Source organism: Bubalus kerabau, chromosome 8 (genome assembly GCF_029407905.1).
Source record: "Bubalus kerabau isolate K-KA32 ecotype Philippines breed swamp buffalo chromosome 8, PCC_UOA_SB_1v2, whole genome shotgun sequence".
In the NCBI taxonomy this organism is placed as follows: domain Eukaryota; kingdom Metazoa; phylum Chordata; class Mammalia; order Artiodactyla; family Bovidae; genus Bubalus; species Bubalus kerabau.
In genome coordinates this window covers 42667752-42691929 of record NC_073631.1, presented here as the reverse complement: position 1 = coordinate 42691929, position 24178 = coordinate 42667752, and positions in this window count along the sequence as shown.

Below are 24178 nucleotides of genomic sequence, written 5' to 3'. Positions count from 1 at the left end.
TGGTTTTATAAAACTTAAAAGCTTTTGCAAGAGAAAGGAAACCATAACTAGATTAAAAAAACCCTTAGAATTGGAAAAAATGTTTACAAATGAAACAACTAACAACTGAATTGTTTCAAAATATACAAACAGCTCATAAAGCTCACTATAAAAGAAAAAAAAAACTGCAACAAAAAAACAACCCAAACAAAAAATGGATGGAAACCTAAATGGACATTTCACCAAATAAGACATACAGAGAGCCAAGAGGCACAAGAAAAGATGTTCAACATCACTAATTATTAAAGAAAACAAGTCAAAACTGCAATGAGGTATTACATCACACCAGTAAAAAAGGCAATCATTAAAAAAAAAAAAACTACAAATAATAAATGTTGGAGAGAGTATATAGAAAAGAGGATCCTCTTACATTGTTGGCAGGACTATAAACTGATAAAGCTACTATGGATAACAGTATGGAGATTCCTAAAGAAACAAAGATAGAACTACCATATGACCCAGGAATCTCGTTCTTGGGCATGTACTTGAATAAAGCCATAATTCAAAACCAATACAATATTGTAAAGTAATTAGCCTCCAATTAAAATAAATAAATTTAAACTAAAAAAAAAAAAAAAGATCTATGCACCCTAATGTTCACTACAGCTCTATTTACAATATCAAGGTTATATAAGTAACCTAAATGTCCATCAACAGTGGAATGGAAAAGATGTGGTATATATACACAATGAAATATCACTCATCCATAAAAAGGAACAAAATTGTGGCATTTATAGAGACATGGATGGGCCTAGAGATTGTCACACAGAGTTAAGCCAGAAAGTCAAAAAAAAATATTGTACAGTGTCATTTATATGTGGAATCTTATAGAGATGAACTTATTTGCAAAGCAGAAACAGAGACACAGACATACAGAACAAAGGTATGGATACCAATGGGGTAAGTGGGGGTCAAATGAATTGAGAGTTTGGGGGTGATATTTATACAGTGTGTGTGCTATGTCACTTCAGTTGTGTCTGACTCTTTGTGACCCTATGGACTGTAGCCTGCCAGGATCCTCTGTCCATGAAGATTCTCTGGGTAAGAATACTGGAGTGGGTTGCTGTGCCCTCCTCCAGGGGATCTTCCTGACCCAGGGATTGAACTCACATCTCTTACATTTCCAGCACGGACAGGCAGGTTTCTCACCACTAGTACTATCATGTATTAAATAGATAACTAACGAGAATGTATCATATAGCACAGAGAAATCTACTCAAGGCTCTGTGGTGACCTAAATTGGAAAGAAATCCAAAAAACAGAGGGTATATGGATGCAGATAGCTTCCCTGGTGGCTCAGATGGTATTGAATCCACCTGTACTGCAAGAGACCTGAGTTTGATCCCTGAGTTCGGAAGATCTCCTGCTACCCACTATTCTTGCCTGGAGAATTCCGTGGACAGAGGAGCCTGGTGGACTACAGTTCTTGGGGTCATAAAGACTTGGACATGACTGAGTGATTAACATTTTAACATAGCTGATTCACTTTGCAGGAGAGGAGAAACTAACACAAAACTGTAAAGCAACTATACTGCAAAAATCAACTTAAAAAAGGAAGAGGCAGCGTTTGAATGTGGGGAGCTGAAGAAAAACAGTAAAAATTGGACCAAAAAATGAATATGAACTAAGCTGTCTGATTATGTTCATAAATGCAAAAAATTAGTCTGTGCACTTCCAAAAGAATATTACCTTCCCAGAATATCAGAAAAATAGAACACTGTTGGAATTAGGAAACATTTAAAAAGTTGAAATTACTTGTGATAAAGAGGGGAAGACTAATGAATTTTTATTAATCTTCAGGCATCTAAGTGCATACTAACCTGAGAATCCTGAATAATCATCTTCCTAGAGAACAGAAAAACAATATTTAATTATAAGAGATACCTCTCTGTAGTTAAAAGGCAATAAATAAACAATAGTAATTAAAAAATCTAAAGAAAAAAGCACAAGAGTGGGTAAAATATTCATTAATTCCCTATGTGCATTATCATTCACTTTTGGCTTAACAACAAGTAATCCCAAAATATCAACCAACCCCAAAATATCAATAGTTTGTCACATCATTTATTTTTGTTCACATTGTATGAGAACTACAGGTTGGCTGCAGTTCGGCTGGGTGTGGCTAAGCTTGGCTTGACTTGACTGGACCCTGTGCTTCACTATGCTTTGTTGGAATTGACTCTATTGACTCTATTTTTTTGGAACCTACACTGAAGGAGTTTTGAGAATGAAGGATGATACAAATGATATGAACTGCTTAAAGAATGAGTTTAAAATTTCTGCTTCAGCATGATACCTATAAACATCTGATTTGTACAACACCAGCCAAAGAAATTTGTAGGACGACATCCAAAATCAATGAGGCATAAAAATACAGTGTATGTATTAACTTTATATGGTTACTGTAACAAATTACCACAACTGGGTGGCTAAAAGTAACAGAAAACTATTTCTCAAAATTCTGGAGACCAAAGCCCCAAAGTCAGAGTCACTGCATTGAAATCAAGACATTGGCCAGGTGGAACTCCCTCCAGAGGCTCTGGGGGAGAATACGTTCCCAGCTTCCTTCAAATTTTGGTGGCTACCAACATTACTTACAGAAATGGTATGAACTTAACAGAAGCAGAAGATATTAAGAGGTGGAAACAATATACAGAAGAACTATACAAAAAAGACCTTAACGACCCGGATAACCACGATGGTGTGATCACTCACCTAGAGCCAGACATCTTGGAATGCGAAGTCAAGTGGGACTTAGGAAGCATCACTATGAACAAAGTTAGTGGAGGTGATGGAATTCTAGTTGAACTATATCAAATCCTAAAAGATGATGCTGTGAAAGTGCTGCACTCAATATGCCAGCAAATTTGAAAAACTCAGCAGTGGCCACAGGACTGGAAAAGGTCAGTTTTCATTCCAATCCCAAAGAAAGGCAATGCCGAAGAATCTTCATACTACTGCATAATTGCCCTCTTCTCACAGGCTAGCAAAGTAATGCCCCAAATTCTCCAAGCCAGGCTTCAACAGTACATGAACTGTAAAATTCCAGATGTTTAAGCTGGTTTTATAAAAGGCAGAGGAACCAGAGATCAAATTGCCAACGTCTGCTGGATCATCAAAAAAACAAGGGAGTTCCAGAAAAATATCTACTTCTGCTTTATTGACTATGCCAAAGCCTTTGACTGAGTGGATCATAACAAACTGTGGAAAATTCTTAAACAGATGGGAATACCAGAACACCTTACTAATCTCCTGAGAAATCTGCATGCAGGTCAAGATGCAACAGTTAGAACTGGACATGGAACAACAGACTGGTTCCAAATAGGAAAAGGAGTATGTCAAGGTTGTATATTGTCACCCTGCTTAATTAACTTATATGCAGACTACATCATGAGAAATGCTGGGCTGGATGAAGCACAAGCTGGAATCATGATTTCTGGGAGAAATATCAATAACCTCTGATGTGTAGATGATACCACCCCTATGGCTGAAAGTGAGGTACTAAAGAGTCTATTGATGAAAGTGAAAGCGAAGAGTGAAAAAGTTGGCTTAAAGTTCAACATTCAGAAAACTAAGATCATGGCATCTGGTCCCATCACTTCATGGCAAATAGATGGGGAAACAATGGAAACAGTGATAGATTTTATTTTGGGGGGCTCCAAAATCATTGCAGATGGTGACGGCAGCCATGAAATTCTTGCTCCTTGGAAGAAAAGTTATGACCAACCTAGACAGCACATTAAAAAGCAGGGACATTACTTTGCCAACAAAGGTCCATTTGTCAAAGCTATGGTTTTTTCAGTAGTCATGTATGGATGTGAGAGTTGGACTATAAAGAAAGCTGTACATCGAAGAATTGATGGTTTGAACTGTGATGATGGAGTAGACTCTTGAGAGTCTCTTGGACTACAAGAAGATCCAGCCAGTCAATCCTAAAGGAAATCAGTCCTGAACAGTCACTGGAAGGACTGATGCTGAAACTCCAATACTTTGGCCACCTGATGAGAAGAACTGACTGACTTTAAAAAAGACCCTGATGTTGGGAAAGATTGAGGGCAGGAGGAGAAGGGGACGAGAGAGGATGAGATGGTTGGATGGCATCACCAACTCGACTGACATGAGTTTGAGTAAGCTCTGGGAGTTGGTGATGGACCGGGAAGCCTGGTGTAGTCCACGGGGTCGCAAAGAGTCAGACACGACTGAGTGACTGAACTGAATATTATTTGCCTTGTAGCCATTATCATTCCAATCTCTATTTGTCTTATACATTGATGCCTTTTCTGTACGTATGAATTAAATCTCTCTACATCCCTTTTACAAAGATATATGACATTTAGGGCACACAAAAGTCAAACTCAGCAAACTTGGAGGAATCAATACTACAGTGCATTAAAAGACTATCAGAATAGTCATTGTCTTGGTTGGTTGTAACTGTCAGCTAATGCTTTTTAGTTTTCTTCCAGCTCTGAAATTTCCTTATTAAAATAAAACTGTCAAAAGATTAATGTTTTCAACATAATACATACCAACATTTGCTGTATTAGTTCTTGCAGTAGAGATGGATTACAGTGTATCTGGAGCCCATGTTTCTATCTTAGTGTTTTAATTCCCAAGGTGCTGGGAGAAAGATGTTGTTGCTTGGCAATGTACCAAACAACATGCAAATCTGTGTATGTTTTGTGAATATACACAGTTCACAAGTGAACACAGTAGAAAAATACGTACATGCAACTTGTTCCATTTTACCTTCCAACCCTTCAACTATAGAAAATAAAGATAATGTTACATATAACAACTGTGGAGAACCCATGGATATATGAAGCAGACAATGGTAAACTCAAGGGAGAGACAAACCATGACCTAATAATTCTGGATGTCTTTGCAGGTAGTAGCAGTGATTAAAATTTAAAAATGAAAGATCTTAAAGATGAAGTCCAATGGATCACTTATATATAAGAATATTTTTTCCAAATCAACAGCTCTGTAAAACCATGAATTCCTCAAAAGCAGGAATCTGACTTACTGTTATATTTATCCTATTGCTTGCCATACTGGGATTAGTTAATAAAATATAAATAAACACATTACTGCTTCAATTGGATAAATTTAATTTCAAGACTGAATATAAATATTGCATGTCATATACTCAATTTATAATTGAACTAGAAAGATGTTACTTTGCAATTCCCTTGAGAGCTTCTCAGATGTAATCTGAAACCAGCCGAACCTGGAGGGCAAGGGCAAACTGAAGAGTCAGACGACTCCATACTGGTAGGTGGCAAATTTAATAGCAAGGGAACATACATATGAAGTTTGTCTTGTGCAGCTGCAAGACCACTAGGGATCTCTGAATTCTCACACCAGAATCTTTTGTTTTTACATTGACATCATGGCTGATTTAAATATTATATTAGTTTAAGGTTTATAACATATGGATTCAATATTTTTATCAGTTATATAGTACTCCTTTTTAAGATATTATAAAATATTGGCTACATTCCCTATGCTGTAGAGTATAACCTTATACTTATTTCTTTTATACATAGTAATTTATACCACTTAATCTTCAGCCTTTATCTCCCACCTCTCTTTCATCTCCCCACTGGTAACAACTAGTTTGTTCTCTATATATGTGAGTCTGTTTCTATTCTGCTATGCTCATTCATTTCACTTTTTAGATTTGACATATAAGTTATAACATCTAGTACTTGCCTTTGTCTGACTTATTTAACTTAGCCTAATACACTCCAGGTCCATCCATGTTGTCACAAATGTCAAAATTTCACTCTTTTTTATGGCTGATTTTTAAATATATATATATACCACCACATATTTTTTATCCATTCATCTGTTGATGAAGAAAACATTTGTAAATGATGTGACTGATAAGTGATTAATACCAAAAATATATAAACAACTCATACAACCAAGTACCAAAAACCAAACAACTCAATTAAAAAACTAATACAATTTTGTAAAGTTTAAAAATAAAATTAAATAAAAAAAAAAAGTGAAGAACTGGAAAAAAAAAATGGACAGAAGAACGCAATAGACATTTCCCCAAAAAAAGACATACTGATGGCTATCAGCCATATAAAAAGTTGCTCAATATCACTAATCATAAGAGAAATGTATTCAAAACCACAATAAGATATCCCCTCACACCTGTCAGAATGACTGTCATCAAAAAGACCAAAAATAACACACATTAGTGAGCATTGGAGAAAAGGAAACCCTCCTACACTGTTAATGGGAATGTAAATTGGTGCCAACTACTAGAAATCAGTGAACTAAAAGGGACTGGAATGGGTGAATTTAACTCAGATAACCATTATATCTACTACTGCAGGCAGGAATCCCTTAGACGAAATGGAGTAGCCATCTTAGTCAACAAAAGAGTCTGAAATGCAGTACTTGGATGCAATCTCAAAAACAACAGAATGATCTCTGTTCGTTTCCAAGGCAAACCATTCAATATCACAGTAATTCAAGTCTATGCCCGACCAGTAATGCTGAAGAAGCTGAAGTAGAATGGTTCCATGAAGACCTACAAGACCTTTTAGAACTAACACCCAAAACGATGTCCTTTTCCTTATAAGGGACTGGAATGCAAAAGTAGGAAGTCAAGAAACACCTGGAGTAACAGGCAAATTTGGCCTTGGAGTACAGAATGAAGCAGGGCAAAGGCTAATAAGAGTTTTGCCAAGAGAATGCGCTGGTCATAGCAAACACCCTCTTCCAACAACACAAGTGAAGATTCTACACATGGACATCACCAGATGGCCAATAAAAAAATCAGATGGATTATATTCTTTGCAGCCAAAGATGGAGAAGCTCTATACAGTCAGCAAAGACAAGACCAGCAGCTGACTGTGGCTCAGATCATGAACTCTTTATTGCCAAATTCAGACTAAAATTGAAGAAAGTAGGGAAAACCACTAGATCATTCGGGTGTGACCAAAATCAAACCCCTTACAATTATACAGTGGAAGTGAGAAATAGATTTAAGGGACTAGATCTGATAGACAGACTGCCTGATGAACTATGGACGGAGATTGGTGACACTGTATAGGAGACAGGGGTCAAGATGATCCCCAAGAAAAAGAAATGCTAAAAAGCAAAATGGCTGTCTGAGGAGGCCTTATAAGTAGCTGTGAAAAGAAGAGAAGCGAAAAGCAAAGGAGAAAAGGAAAGATATGCCCATTTGAATGCAGAGTTCTAAAGAATAGCAATGAGAGATAAGAAAGCCTTCCTCAGTGATCAGTGCAAAGAAATAGAGGAAAACAATAGAATGGGAATAACTAGAGATCTCTTCAAGAAAATTAGAGATACCAGAGAACATTTCATGCAAAGATGGACTCAATAAAGGACAGAAATTTTATGGAGCTAACAGAAGCAGAAGACATTAAGAAGAGGTGGCAAGAATATACAGAACTGTACAAAAAAGATCTTCATGACCCAGATAATCATGATGGTGTGATCTCTCACCTAGAGCCAGACATCCTAGAATGTGAAGTCAAGTGGGCCTTGGGAAGCTTCACTATGAACAAAGCTAGTAGAGATGATGGAATTTCAGCTGAGCTATTTCAAATCCTGAAAGATGATGCTGTGAAAGTGTTGCACTCAATATGCCAGCAAATATGGAAAACCCAGCAGTGGCCACAGGACTGGAAAAGGTCAGTTTTCATTCCAATCCCAAAGAAAGGCAATAGCTCAACATTCAGAAAACTAAAATCATGGCATCTGGTCCCTACACTTCATGGCAAATAGATGTGGAAACAGTGGCAGACTTTATTATTTTTTTGGGGGGGTTCCAAAATCACTGAAAATGGTTCTGTTGCCATGAAATTGAAAGACACTTACTCCTTTAAGGAAAAGTTCTAACCAACCTAAACAGCATATTAAAAATCAGAGACATTACTTCGCCAAAAAAAGTCCATCTAGTCAAGACTATTGTTTTTCCAGTAGTCATGTATGCATGTGAGAGTTGGACTATAAGGAAAGCTGAGCGCTGAAGAATTGATGCTTTTGAACTGTGGTGGAGAAGACACTGAGAGTCCCTTGTAGTGAAAGGAGATTCAACCAGTCTATCCTAAAGGAGATCAGTCCTGAGTGTTCATTGGAAGGACTGATGCTGAAACTCCAACACTTTGGCCACCTTATACAAAGAACTGACTCATTGAACAGACCTGATGCTGGGAGAGATTGAAGGTGAGAGGAGAAGGGGATTACAGAATTACAGAGGATGAGATGTTTGGATGGCATCACTGACTCAATGGACATGAGTCTGGGTAAACCCTGGGAGTTGGTGATGGACAGGGAGGCCTGGCATGCTGCAGTCCATGGGGTCGCAAAGAGTCGGACATGACTGAGTGACTGAACTGAACTGAACTGAACTATGGAAAACAATATGGAGGTTCCTCAACAAAACTAAAATCAACTATGATATGACTCACCTATTCCACTCCTGGGTATACATCCAAAAAAGATGAAAACATTAAATGAAAAGCTATGTGCATCCCAATGTTCATAATACCATTATTTACAATAGCTAAGATATGGGAGCAACCTAAGTGTCCATCAATAGAATGTTAAAAATAAGCAATAAATGCTGGAGAGGGTGTGGAGAAAAGGGAACCCTCTTACACTGTTGGTGGGAATGCAAACTAGTACAGCCACTATGGAGAACAGAGTGGAGATTCCTTAAAAAACTGGAAATAGAACTGCCTTATGATCCAGCAATCCCACTGCTGGGCATACACACTGAGGAAACCAGAAGGGAAAGAGACACGTGTACCCCAATGTTCATCGCAGCACTGTTTATAATAGCCAGGACATGGAAGCAACCTAGATGCCCATCAGCAGATGAATGGATAAGAAAGCAGTGGTACATATACACAATGGAGTATTACTCAGGCATTAAAAAGAATACATTTGAATCAGTTCTAATGAGGTGGATGAAACTGGAACCTATTATACAGAGTGAAGTAAGCCAGAAAGAAAAACACCAATACAGTATACTAACGCATATATATGGAATTTAGAAAGATGGTAACAATAACCCTGTGTACGAGACAGCAAAAGAGACACAGATGTATAGATCAGTCTTATGGACTCTGTGAGAGAGGGAGAGGGTGGGGAGATTTGGGAGAATGGCATTGAAACATGTATAATATCATGTATGAAACGAGTCGCCAGTCCAGGTTTGATGCACGATACTGGATGCTTGGGGCTGGTGTACTGGGACGACCCAGAGGGAGGGTATGGGGAGGGAGGAGGGAGGAGGGTTCAGGATGGGGAACACAGGTATACCTGTGGCGGATTCATTTCGATATTTGGCAAAACTAATACAATATTGTAAAGTTTAAAAATAAAATAAAATTAAAAAAAAATAAATAAAACTTAAAAAAAAAAAAAAGACCAAGGGAAAAGAATCAAGAAAGAAGACACAATCAGATGCTACAGGATATCAAGAGGAACAAGAAAGAGTAGAAAGGAGAGTTGTAAACAGAAAATAGTACTGTACCAACCTAGAGGGGTGGGATAGGAAGGGAGGTGGGAGGGAGGTTCAGAAGGGAGGGGATATATGTATATCTATGGCTGATTCATGTTGAGGTTTGACAGAAAACAACAAAGGTCTGTAAAGCAATTATCCTTCAATAAAAAATAAATTAAAAGGAAAAAAAAATTTATTAGAGGCCTTAACCAGGCTCAGTTGTATATACTGTTCAGATGGCTTCAACACCGCATTACTCTCTGACAGCTATGTTCCTGGGCAGCTTTTAGCGCAGGGAAGGCAACCAGAGTGCATATCTCAAGGACAAGCAAGGGGGTGACGGTCCTCTGATTGCCCTGGAGGTCTAATTCATATGTCAACCAGTTATAATGTCCTTTCAAAGATCTCCTCTACAAAAAATTAATCTTCCAGATTATTTTGGTTTAAGATGCTTAATATGAATTTAAAAACTGGTGAAATATTATAAATGACTTTAAAAGTACAACTTTAAAGATGATTTGATCCCACTTTATTAGCAAAACTGATCCTTAATATAATAATTCAAATAGAATTGAACTGTATTGAAAAATTGAACTGTTTTATTCCAATATGTGTTAATTTCAGCCAAAAAATTAGCTTAGGATATATTCACTGAAGTTTACAGTTGCTAATCTGAAAAGTGGTTTGACACCATGAAAATAAACCGCAAATTCTATTCTGATAGTCTAAATGAGAAAGAGTATTGAAATGAGATGGTATTTCAGGCTGAAAACTCACAAATAAATCCAAAATCACTTTTTTGTAGACTACCCAGATACTTAACTATGTAGAACTTTAAAAAATCGTATTTTCCCTGTCCTTGATAGTAAAATCCTAGAAGCTAGGTTTTTTCCCAGAAACTATAAAGTTTTATTTTTAAAATATCTTTTTAAATATTAGATCAACCTTATTCCTCACTGTGTTTTAGAAATAGAGCCAAGAGAATATATCTGCTGTAAATATGATATATGAATCCATTTAAAGTTGAATATTTAATACAAACATAAGAATTTAGGGATGTCAGATCTGCAACACTGTTAAGATTTTGTAAATGATTAATAGTAAAATTAAAAGTCATTTCCTATATTATTTTACAACACATAAAATGTCACAGTATCTTAACACATATGTATCATGATATATACCTATATATTCATATCTACATATTATATTATGTAATATGTTTATACTTAATGAATTTATATTTAAATGAACTTTAGGTTTGAACATGATCTTTAAAGTCAACTTCTATTTAGTAAAGCTATTCCCTGAAAGAGGTCTTATAATGTTTTTTGAATGGGACAGGGACTTAACTTCTTTCAAGCAATTTCATTCATTGTTGAACAACTGACTGCTGTATTCATCAAATATAATATACATGTTTCAGTGCCATTCCCCCAAATCATGCCACCCTTGCCCCCTCCCACAGAGTCCAAAAGACTGGTCTATACATCTGTGTCTCTTTTGCTGTCTTGCATATAGGGTTATCATTACCTTCTTTCTAAATTCCATATATATGCGTTAGTATACTGTATTGGTGTTTTTCTTTCTGGCTTACTTCACTCTGTATAATAGGCTCCAGTTTCATCCACCTCATTAGAAATGATTCAAATGTATTCTTTTCAATGGCTGAGTAATATTCCATTGTGTATATGGAATATTCCATTGTGTATATGTACCACAGCTTTCTTATCCATTTGTCTGTTGATGGACATCTAGGTTGCTTCCATGTTCTGGCTATTATAAACAGTGCTGCGATGAACATTGGGGTACACGTGTCTCTTTCAATTCTGCTTTCCTCGGTGTGTATGCCAAACAGTGGGATTTATGGGTCATATGGCAGTTCTATTTTCAGTTTTTTAAGGAATCTCCATACTGTTCTCCATAGTGTGAAAGCCACATAATTCTTAACTTTCATCAATTAATCCTAGTTCTCCTTCTGTAACTACATAAAATCAGTCTCATCCTCTACTTTATAATACTTGAATGTAGCTGTTTTGAGCTTCCAAGTCTAATTTTTCAGCATAAACACATCAACAAATAATTTTTCCCAGGCAAAAACTACTTCACAAAGGATATTCATTACATTCAGATTTTTATTTTCTTCACATATAAAGCACACAATGAAATAGCCTAAGTGCAAATGAAACCACTGTTATGTTTCTATTAATGCAAGTCAAGATTTTATTTAGTGAGTCTCAGCAGACTATTAAGATTCACTATTCTTGTGGTTAAAATAATTTCTATTGTTGTAGTTGTTCTTGCTTGTATGTTTGGCTTTCAGTTTTGTTTTGTTTTTAAACTATTAAGCTAATTTTTGCACATCCTGTACTTTTAAAATCAGGAAGGATGAAAATATAGCCCATATAAAAGACACTGGCCATTAATTACAGTCCTTTTCCTTGCAAGCTTGAGATGCCAGCTAAGAATTTTTCTCACCGTTTGGTGTTGACTTCTAATACTATACTCATTTGTCTATACTTCTAATCTTGATTTCAGTATGTACATTTATACACACAGTTAAACTTAAAACAATGTAGGGGTTAGGGTTGCCAACCCTCCTAGCACTCAAAAATCTGTGTAACTGTGCTGTGGGCCCTCTGTTTCCATAGTTCCTCATCTGCAACTTCAACCAACTGCAGATCATGCAGTACTGTAGTATGTATTTACTGAGAGAAATTCACATACACGCAGACCTATACAGTTCAAACATGCTGTTCAAGGGTAAACTGTATTACATTTAACTAAGTTAGTCTGTATTGCTATGTTATTTGATACGTTTTTGATTCTCAGTTCTGCCAATTAACTTATAAGCTACTGTCCCTAACTTGCTCTCTGAAAATAAGATTTTTTTTTTGGTCTTTTTCCAGATTGTCCCAATCTGATATTGGTCCACTCTTCTATTGTTTTTGAAATACTGAGTTCGCAGACAATTACTTATCTTATACTCTTTATATTTTTATACTAATAGACCTCATTGTGGGCCTATTAGTTATTGGCCCTATTTTCAACTACTCCTTCCTCACAAACTCTTTTTTTTCCTGAGAATTGCTTCCTTCCCTTTCATTTGATCATAACTATAGAGACAGAAATGTAAACATTCATAAACAGGGAAATGGTTGCATTAGGAGATGATCATTTTTTTTCCTTTTCCTGGTTAAGAATTTAGTCTATGTAAACTTATAGTCCTTAAAATACTTAAGAAGATTCTAACTTTGATCTTAAGTTAATTAGTCCAGTTTGTTCCATTCTTTATCTCTGAAGATTATTAATCATAACTGAGGAAACAAAAGTCAAAAAACAATCTTTGTAATAGAAATAAATTTATTGGATGTCCATAGTTTAGAGGATTGAAAAGAAATTATTTAGGGTATTAAATTTAATTATGATGGATATTGATTCACTGTTTACAGATTTAAAATATCCTAGAGTGATGAATTTTAAATATTGTCTATGGTACCAACATATTTTTATAATGACAGCACATTTAGATGACTGTTTATGATGTGTAATCTACAATTTATTTCAATATTCTTTTTGTTTAATGCCAATTATTGTAGGGTTAACATTTTAAATAAAAAATTCAAGATCTATGGTCCTGTATGTGTATCCAGATCTTGACAAAGTCTATTTCAAAGTATTAAATCATTAATCACAGTCATAAGTTGGAAGTCATCCAATATGATAAGAAACTCTGGGTCTCAAAATGATTTTTTTCTATCCTCTTCCAGTGTATGGAAATGGCTATTAATTAATTCATTCCTTCTATTATGACTTTTCAGTTTTCGATAAAAACAGAAAATCACTAAATGGTAAAACACTATTCTAATACCTATTCCCTAATTCTGACTGTTCCAGCTTATTTTAATTCAAGGGACTTTCTAGCTTGTTTATTTGCTTCTTCAATATTCATGACTGGCTGGGCTTCCCTGATAGCTCAGCTGGTAAAGGATCCACCTGCAATGCAGGAGATCCCGGTTCGATGCAAAGGTCAGGAAGATCACCTGGAGAAGGGATAGACTACCCACTCCAGTATTTTTGGGCTTCCCTGGTGGCTCAGATGGTAAAGAATCCCCCTGACAAGTTAGTCCTGGGTTCGATCCCTGGGTTGGGAAGATTCCTTGGAGGAGAACATGGCAACCCACTCCAGTATTCTCTCCTGGAGCATATCTGTGGACAGAGGAGCCTGGCGAGCTACAGTCTATGGGATCACAAAAGCTGGACACGACTGAGTGACTAAGCACACAGGTCTCTGTTTGGCCCCTTTGGCATTCCACAGACTGATTTTTTAACTTATTTGTTGGTGTTAAACATCTGAGTGATAGAAAAAAACTCACATCTCTGATAATGAATCATAAAACTATGGAACTTTTAGAATAGGCTCTTTAAGAGGCATCCTGGAAATTCTTAGAAGCAAAATGGCTGAACAAAGGTTGAGAGTAGGAAGGACAACCATTAGCTGCTAGAGCCTGAGCCAGGGATGCTTAAAATAGTCCAGTGGGTAAAAAAGGATATCCAATGCAGTAGGACAGTAACTGTAAACTCAGAAAAATCTACAGCAAATGTACAACAGGGGAGACCTGAAGCAACTTTCATCAGACTTTGGGAAAATATCATTATTAAACCAAATGGTACACTAAATTCAGTGATCTCATCTACTTTTGCCAATAAGTGTCATTTAAAAATATTTTGTAAAGAGAGCATACTGGAGTTTCAGCTTCAGTATCAGTCCTTCCAGTGAATATTCAGGACTGAACTGAGCGACTGAACTGAACTGAAAAATATTTTGTAGTATTGCATAAAATATTTCTATAACAATGATTATAGCTATGTTGAAAAATATTTATATTAAAAATAAATTTATCATTGGATTATTTGTACTTTTTCAGCATTCTGATATGTGAAACTAGTCCTAAAGGTATACCATACATATCCTAAATTCAGTTCAGTTCAGTTCAGTCCAGTCGCTCAGTTGTGTCCAACTCTTTTTGACCCCATGGACTACAGCATGCCAGGCCTCCCTGTCCATCACCAACTCCTGAAGCTTGCTCAAACTCATGTCCATCCAGTCGGGAATGCCATCCAACCATCTCATCCTCTGTCATCCCCTTCTCCTCCTGCCCTCAATCTTTCCCAGCATCAGGGTCTTTTCCCATGAGTCAGTTCTTTGCATCAGGTGGCCAAAGTATTGAAGTTTCTGCTTCAGCATAAGTCCTTCCAATGAACACTCAGGACTGATTTCCTTTAGGACTGACTGGTTGTATGTCCTTGCAGTCCAAGGGACTCTCAAGAGTCTTCCCCAACACCACAGTTCAAAACCATCAGTTCTTCAGTGCTCAGCTTTCCTTATAGTCCAACTCTCACATCCATATATGACTACTGGAAAATCCATAGCTTTCACTAGATGGACCTTTGTTGGCAAAGTAATGTCTCTGCTTTTTAATGTGCTGTCTAGGTTGGTCATAGCTTTTCTTCCAAGAGTAAGTATCTTTTAATTTCATGGCTGCAGTCACCATCTGCAGTGATTTTGGAGCCCCCCAAAATAAAGTCTGTCACTGTTTCCATTGTTTCCCCATCTATTTGCCTGAAGTGATGGGACTGGATGCCATGATCTTAGTTTTCTGAAAGTTGAGTTTTAAGCCTGCTTTTTCACTCTCCTCTTTCACTTTCATTAAGAGGCTCTTTACTTCTTCTTCATTTTATGCCATAAGGGTGGTGTCATCTGCATATCTGAGGTTATTGATATTTCTTCTGGCAATCTTGATTCCAGCTTGTGCTTCATCCAGCCCGGCATTTCTCATGATGTACTCTGCATATAAGTTAAATAAGCAGGGTGACAATATGCAGCCTTGATGTACTCCTTTTCCTATTTGGAATCAGTCGGTTCTTCCATGTCCAGTTCTAACTGTTGTCTCTTGACCTGCATACAGATTTCTCAGGAGGCAGGTCAGGTGGTCTGGTGTCCCCATCTCTTTAAGACTTTTCCATAGTTTATTGTGATTCACACAGTCAAAGGCTTTGGTGTAGTCAATAAAGCAGATGTTTTTTCTGGAACTCTCTTGCTTTTTCAATGATCCAACAGATGTTGGCAATCTGATTTCTGGTTCTTCTGCCTTTTCTAAATCCAGCTTCAACACTGAAAGTTTACAGTTCATGTACTGTTGAAGCCTGGCTTGGAGAATTTTGAGCATTACTTTGCTAGCGTGTGAGATGAGTGCAACTGTGCTACGGAAGTTTGAAGATTCTTTGGCATTGCCTTTCTTTGGGATTGGAATGAAAATTGACCTTTTCCAGTCCTGTGGCCACTGCTGAGTCTTCCAAATTTGCTGGCATATTGACTGCAGCACTTTAACATATGTAACTTTAACATCATGGGCATGCATGTGCCGGAGGCCTCACTGTACCATGCCTCTAAAGTGTCTATTCACTATGAAGACATAAAAATCTTAAATGTATGTGCATTAAGCAACAGAGATTCAAAATACCCTATATTACTATTTCTTTCTCCAGTCCATTCCCTATTCCAACTTATATATGAAATATAAGCTATTCAATTTAGTTCTGGGCACTAGCGATAAAATATATATTTTGGCATGGGGCACATATAGGAATATATACTTAATATAGGATAGTCCATTCTATCAAATGTTGTAACATAGGCGATTATTTTGACACTACATTTCTAAGCTAGATTTTGATTGTGATGATACGTTATTGTCTCATTTTAATAGCTAGCAATTAATTCATGTGATATCTCTGTTTCAACTAAGACAATATTTATCTTCTATGTATAAATAAGTCTCATTTTAACTTATCACTTGTTTTTACTCTAGTGTTCCTCCACCTATTACACAGCTCTCTTGACCATCAATATCTTTGCTATGGAATGGCTTTCTCTTTCTGCTCTTTAAACTTACTTAAAAGGAGTATGAGCATATGATTAATTTATTATATATTCTAATATATGTAAACATGCATTTATGTATTTAAATAATACATAAATTACAAATTACTTTTTTCATTTTTCATTTTATTTTAGTTGACACATCATAGTAATTATTTCTAAACTGTGTACATACAGTATAAAATCATTTTTATCTATAATTTCATTTGTGAGTAGTAAAGAGAATATACTTGTCACATAGAAAGTATATTGAGTTTCATAGGTTTGAAAACCACTGTCTTATAGTATACAAAAATTTTTGAGTACATGAACACATGTGCACAGAGCTGGCTTCATGGGCATGAGACCTATATAATTATATAGAACCCTATGCTTAGAAGGTCCTCACAGTTAATTTAATGATCTTTGTCACCACAATACAACTTTTAATACATTTCATTTTACTCTGGATCTTGTGAATTAATAAATACAATAGATAATTTGAAGATGGCTCACAGAAAATGCTGATATTGCTTTCTCTGAATGAGCATATTTCTATAGCTACTCTCTTTCTAGAGAATTTCATCAAATATCAATTACCAAATTAAAAAATTAGATGATAATTTTCTCAATAATAAATTCTTATTCTTGATTCATTCTTTCTAGAGCTCCATACTTATGATTTGGAGTGCCCAATAAACATCTCTCCACACATCAAGTCAGCTTTTCCCCAAATTCCAAGGTTCAGTGACCGATAACATCACATATTAATTCACTGGGACCACTAATTCATTATTTCTCCCCATACCACATCACCTTCTTCTTCTGTGACCTAATTGAACCTCATCATATTGGTAACTTTCTCAACTATTTTGTTTGCAGACAATGTCTTAGATCCATGCATCTACATTATTATATCCTCCTTATTAACCTGCTTTTGATTTCTTGTTTCAAAGAACCATAAGTTTCTCTGGTGGCTCAGATGGTAAAGAATCTGCCAGCAATTCAGGAGACTTGGGTTCAATCCCTGGGTTGGGAAGATCCTCTGGAGAAGGAAATGGCAACCTACTCCAGTATTTTTGCTTTAGAGAATTCCATGGACAGAGGAGCCTGGCAGGCTACAGTCCATGGGGTCATGCATGTATACCTGTGGCGGATTCATTTTGATATTTGGCAAAACTAATACAGTTATGTAAAGTTTAAAAATAAAATAAAATTAAAAAAAAAAAAGAACTGGACATGACTAAGCCACTGATGCTTTCACTTGGCTAATTATAAATAGGCTTTCAATGTACACAAACTACTATATGACTATTACAAATTGCAAATAAAATGGGACAATTTTTGGTAGTTTTGTTCACATTCTGCAGGATGTCTATTACCCCTGGCAGGGGTGCTGCTTAATCACTATGAAAGCAAAAGATACCCATAAATTTCCAAAACATTCTCTGAGGTCTGAACTTCCCCCATTGAGAACTACTGTTCTAGGCAGTATGTATACAGATAAAGAAGATTCATCCACAAGATAGCCATACTAAAATTTCCTCTGCAATCCTGGAGTATTGATGAGGAATTTTCTTTAGCATCTGCATTCTAGAAAAATAAAAACACACTTTTCATAACAAAAATGTGTCTTTATAATGAAATAAAAATTAAACTCATGAAAGGGTACCAGGAAAGTGCTGGTAGAGAGATAGAACAAAAATTTATATAGGTCCTAGAATTAACACAATCCAGTGCAAGGGATGGTGTTGGTTCTAGAGGATGGTAGAAGGATGGAGAGAGAATGGTAGAAAGTTTTGAAAGCCATTTAACCTACTTTTACTAAAAGCAATGAGAGCCATTAAAAGCAATGATAAAATCAGATTTGCATTTTCTAACTGATGTAATTTGGAGTGGGGAACAACAAGCTTGGAGCAGGTGGTACAGTTAATTTTCTGATGGCCTCAAGTAGGAGATGTTACTGCCCTGGACAGGACAGGTCCTGTGTATGGAGTAGAGTAGAAGACAAAAGAGCTGTTTAGAAGGCAGAATTTCCCTGACCTGGTGACTGGGTATACAAAGTGAGAGAGAGAAAGAGAGATAAGTCTGGGATTTTTTCTAGGTATTTCGATCTTGAAATGGGTTAAAGTATTCCACTCACAGTCCATTTTTCTTAAGAATGAGAACAAGACACTTAGTTGAAGGGCAATAAGGACACAAGTTGGAAGAAGGTATAAAGTGAGATTAAAGAATATTGAAGGAAAAAGGACCAGCCCACAGTTAGGTATCTACATTTCTTTCTTTCTCTTTCTCCCTCTCTGTTTCTACTCCATTCCCCAAACTGGCCATGTTAACTTTTAAAGGAGCACATTATATCTTTGTTGCCCAAAATATTTTATTTTTATATACCCCCAATGGATTTTAAAGTCATGACAAATTCACAGATAATAAGATAACATCTGTGCACTTAGTAACAACAAAATAAACACAAGTCAGAGTAGTATAACTTTAGTGGCAGTATTATTTTGTACACCATTTAGACTCACTAGCCTAAAAACAACAGACTTTAGATAAGACAATTTATATATGAGATAAACAAGAGAAAGCATGAAGTATTGCTCTGTATAGTCTTTTATTTGCTAGAGAATAAAATTTGATGTCTAACATTGCAGGGCAGGGTGATAACAAAAAAGCTAAAAGCAAGTTTCAGATTTAAAAATTCTAGTACCAGATGGGCAGTTAAAGTATCCAATTGGCTGCAAACAATAAATGATAAAGGAATCTTTTAAAAAGATTTTTAAAGACTTTAACTTCTTTCCAAAAAACTCCAAATTAAATGATCTAACAATGAAAACATGCCTCTTAAATATTACAAACAGAATAATAACATCTCCAGGAAAACTTTTACGGAGTTAAGACTAATTGGGATAATATAAACACGTGCATTCATTTTATGTTATAAGGCAGTCCAAAGAGGACTTACAAAGAAAATACAAAGAATGATATTCATTTGTTACTTTGTTTATTTAAGCTCTGATGCTGATGAAAGCAATCTTAAACCAATATTGTTTTGCTGTCTTCTGAGCTCCTGAGGCATGCTGTTAGCACTTTTATTTTACAGCCTGTTAGATGTGGTCAGTTTTTGCTTTTCATAAGTCTGTGAACCTCTAAAGATCTGAAGCTCTTTAAGGAAGAAAATATCTTATTTCTCTATACTCCAGAAGACTAGCACAGAGTCTCCAGAAGACTAAAAGTAAACACTAAAAGAAAGATATATATTAAATCAGTTTGTGTACTGAAGACTGTAATATGAATGAAAACATTAATATCATTCTAATTTAACCCTGACACTTCACAGTTAGCATTTTTACTAGATGTGTTAGATACAGGAATAAAACATTTATTGTTGAAATACTATTAATTGATTCTTGACTCTGATAATTAATGATTTATGGAATAGTTTCAAGGTAAAGAACATGTCAGAGGAACTGGTAAAGTAATTTTTTCTTTTGCTTTGAGATTCCAGATTAAGAGATTTCCAATAGCACATCAGTAGTAATATTCTAGATTCTTATGTTCTGTATTTTAGGTCCCCTGAAGACATATAATATGTTCTTTAGGTGAAATGAAGTTTAAGTAAATAAGATTTGTTTACTCAAACAATCTTTGCTTAGTAACTTGAGTTTCCATATCCAATATACACTTGCCAGGCTGTAGACAATAAAATTCAATAAATGGGATGAAGACATTTCTCATTTTAAAAGTTTGTTTTCATTTTAAACTTATTTCTAAGAAAGGCTTTTGTTAAGCTGTAGTCAGCAGTTGGCCTAATTTGACTCTTCTTCAGTTTGAGAAATGAGGATAAAACTGAAAATTTTAAACTCGACTTACTGAAAGGATGGAAATATGAGTACAACTTAATCCTCATACTCAATAATTTTACAGTCCAGCAAGAGAGGAAAAAAATAATAAATAAACAAACACAAATAAACACTACAAATATTGAAACATAAAATCAGAACAAAGAAAGAAGCAATCTCTGGGTGAATTTCCCAGTGAAAATTGTATCCTTCTCCTTGAAAAAAATACAATAAAATTGTATAGTTATATAGCTATATTATTTATTATTTGTTTGTAGTGATCTCAAGCTTATATACCTAAGCTACCTGGTATGTATTATCACATATGTTATCTCTACCCCTTACCTTCCAATTTAACATATCCTAACATCTGAAAGATTTTGCTTCTATTTGTAGAATCACTCTTCTTACCACCTCATTTCATAAATGTGTCCATACAAGTACTAGTCCTGTGTTTTAAATCACACTGAGAAGGGTTACTTGAAAGTAAAGGTCTCTAACAATATCTGCTGAGGTAACCAAATTTTACTCAGGAACCTACCTATTGGACTATTTACAAAGTCTGTGTGCATCTTTTTCATTTAATTTACTTTTTTATTGAAGGATAATTCCTTTACAGAATTTTGTTGTTTTCTGCCAAACCTCAACATGAATCAGCAATGCTAATGCTAAGCTGCTTCAGTCATGTCCGACTCTGTGTGACCCCATAGACAGCAGCCCACCAGGCTCCCCCGTCCCTGGGATTCTCCAGGCAAGAACACTGGAGTGGGTTGCCATTTCCTTCTCCAATGCATGAAAGTGAAAAGTGAAAGTGAAGTCGCTCAGTTGTGTCCGACTCTTAGCGACCCCATGGACCACAGCCTACCAGGCTCCTCCGTCCATGGGATTTTCCAGGCAAGATACTGGAGTGAGGTGCCATTGCTTTCTCTGGAATCAGCAATAGGAATACATATATCCCCTCCCTTTGAAACTCCTTCCCATCTCCCTCCCCATCCCATCCCCTCTAGATTGATGCAGAGCCCCTGTTTGAGTTCCCTGAGCCATATAGAAAATTCCTGTTGGCTATCTATTTTACATATGGGAATATAAGTTTCCATGTTACTCTTTCCATACATGTCATCCTCTCCTCCCCTCTCCCCATGTCCCTAAGTCTATTCTCTAGGTTAGTTTCTCCATTACTGCCCTGTAAATAAATTCTTCAGTAATATTTTTATAGACTCTGTATATATGCATTAAAATATGATATTTATCATTCTCTTTCTGACTTGCTTCACTCTGTTTAATAGGTTCTAGGTTAATGCACCTCATCAAAACTGACTCAATGTGTTCATTTTTATGGCTGAGCAATATTCCACTGTGTATATGCGCAACTTATTTATCCATTCATTTCTCAATGGACATCTAGCTTGCTGCATCGTTCTAGTGATTGTAAACTGTGCTGTACTGAACAATGGGATACATGTGTCTCTTTCAATTTTGGTTTGCTCAGAGTATATGACTAGGAGTGGATTGCTGGGTCATATGGTAGCTTTATTTCTAGTTTTTTAAGGAATCTCCATACCATCTTCAATAGTGGCTGTATCCATTTACATTCCCACCAACAGTGCAAGAGCATTCCCTTTTCTCCACACCCTTTCCAGCATTTATTGTTTGTAGACTTTTTGATGATGGCCATTCTGACTGGTGTGAGGTGATATCTCATTGTAGTTTTGATGTGCATTTCTCTAATAATGAGCAATGTTGACCAACTCTTCATGTGTTTGTTAGCCACTTGTATGTCTTCTTTGGAGAAATGTCTGTTTAGGTGTTTTACCCACTTTTTGAATGCGTGGTTTGTTTTCTGGTATTGAGTTATATGAGCTGCTTGTATATTTTGGAAATTAATCCTTCATCAGTTGTTTCATTTCTCCCATTCTGAGGGCTGTGTTTTCACCTTGCTTCTAGTTTCTTTTGCTGTGCAAAAGCTTTTAAGTTTAATCAGGTCCGACTTGTTTACTTTTGTTTTTATTTCCATTACTCTAGGAGGTGGGTCATAGAGGATCTTGCTTTGATTTATGTCAGCGAGTGTTCTGCCTATGTTTTCCTCTAAGAGTTTTATGGTTTCTGGTCTTACATTTAGGTTTTTAATCCATTTTGAATTTATCTTTGTGTATGGTGTTAGGAATTGTTCTAAATTAATTATTTCACATGTAGGTGTCCAGTTTTCACAGCACCATTTATTGAAGAGGCTGTCTTCAATATCTCATTGTATATTCTTGCCTCCTTTGTCAAAAAAGGGGTACCCAAAGGTGCATGGGTTTATTTCTGGGCTTTCTATCTTTTTCCATTGGTCTATATTTCTGATTTTGTGCCAGTACCATACTGTCTTGAGGACTGTAGCTTTGTAGTATAATCTGAATTCAGGAAGGTTGATTCCTTCAGCTCCGTTATTCTTTCTCAAGACTGCTTTGGCTACTCAAGGCCTTTTGTGTTTCCATATGAATTGTGAAATTTTTTGTTCTAGTTCTATGAAAAATGCAATTGGTATTTTGATGGAGATTGCATTGAATCTGTAGACTGCATTTGGTAGTGTAGTAATTTTCACAATATTGATTCTTCCTACCAAGGAACATGGAATTTCTCTCCATCTGTTAATGTCATCTTTGATTTCTTTCATTAGTGTCTTATACTTTTCTGTGTAGTTCTTTTGTCTCCTTCAGTTCAGTTCAGTCGCTCAGTCATATCTGACTCTTTGCAACCCCATGAATCGCAGCATGTCAGGCCTCCCTGTCCATCACCAACTCCCGGAGTCCATGACTCAGACTCACGTCCATTGAGTCAGTGATGCCATCCAGCCATCTTATCCTCTGTCGTCCCCTTCTCCTCCTGCCCCCAATCCCTCCCAGCATCAGAGTCTTTTCCAATGAGTCAACTCTTCACATGAGGTGGCCAAAGTACTGGAGTTTCAGCTTCAGCATCATTCCTTCCAAAGAAATCCCAGGGCTGATCTCCTTCAGAATGGACTGGTTGGATCTCCTTGCAGTCCAAGGGACACTCAAGAGTCTTCTCCAACACCACAGTTCAAAAGCATCAATTCTTCGGCGCTCAGCTTTCTTCACAGTCCAGCTCTCACACCCATACATGACTACAGGAAAAACCATAGCCTTGACTAGACAGACCTTTGTTGGCAAAGTAATGTCTCTGCTTTTCAATATTATATCTAGGTTGCTCATAACTTTTCTTCCAAGGAGTAAACGTCTTTTAATTTCATGGTTGAAGTCACCATCTGCAGTGATTTTGGAGCCCCAGAAAATCAAGTCTGACACTGTTTCCACTGTTTCCCCATCTATTTCCCATGAACTGATGGGACCAGAGGCCATGATCTTCGTTTTCTGAATGTTGAGCTTTAAGCCAACTTTTTCACTCTCCACTTTCACTTTCATCAAGAGGCTCTTTGGTTCCTCTTCCCTTTCTGCCATAAGGGTGGTGTCATCTGCATATCTGAGGTTATTGATATTTCTCCCGGCAATCTTGATTCCAGCTTGTGCTTCTTCCAGCCCAGGGTTTCTCATGATGTACTCTGCATTTAAGTTAAATAAACAGGGTGATAATATACAGCCTTGACGTACTCCTTTTCCTATTTGGAACCAGTCTTTTGTTACATGTCCAGTTCTAACTATTGCTTCCTGACCTGCATATAGGTTTCTCAAGAGGCAGGTCAGGTGGTCTGGTATTCCCATCTCTTTCAGAATTTTCCACAGTTTATTGTGATCCATACAGTCAAAGGCTTTGGCATAGTCAAGAAAGCAGAAATAGATGCTTTTCGGGAACTCTCTTGCTTTTTCCATGATCCAGCAGATGTTGGCATTTTGATCTCTGGTTCCTCTGCCTTTTCTAAAA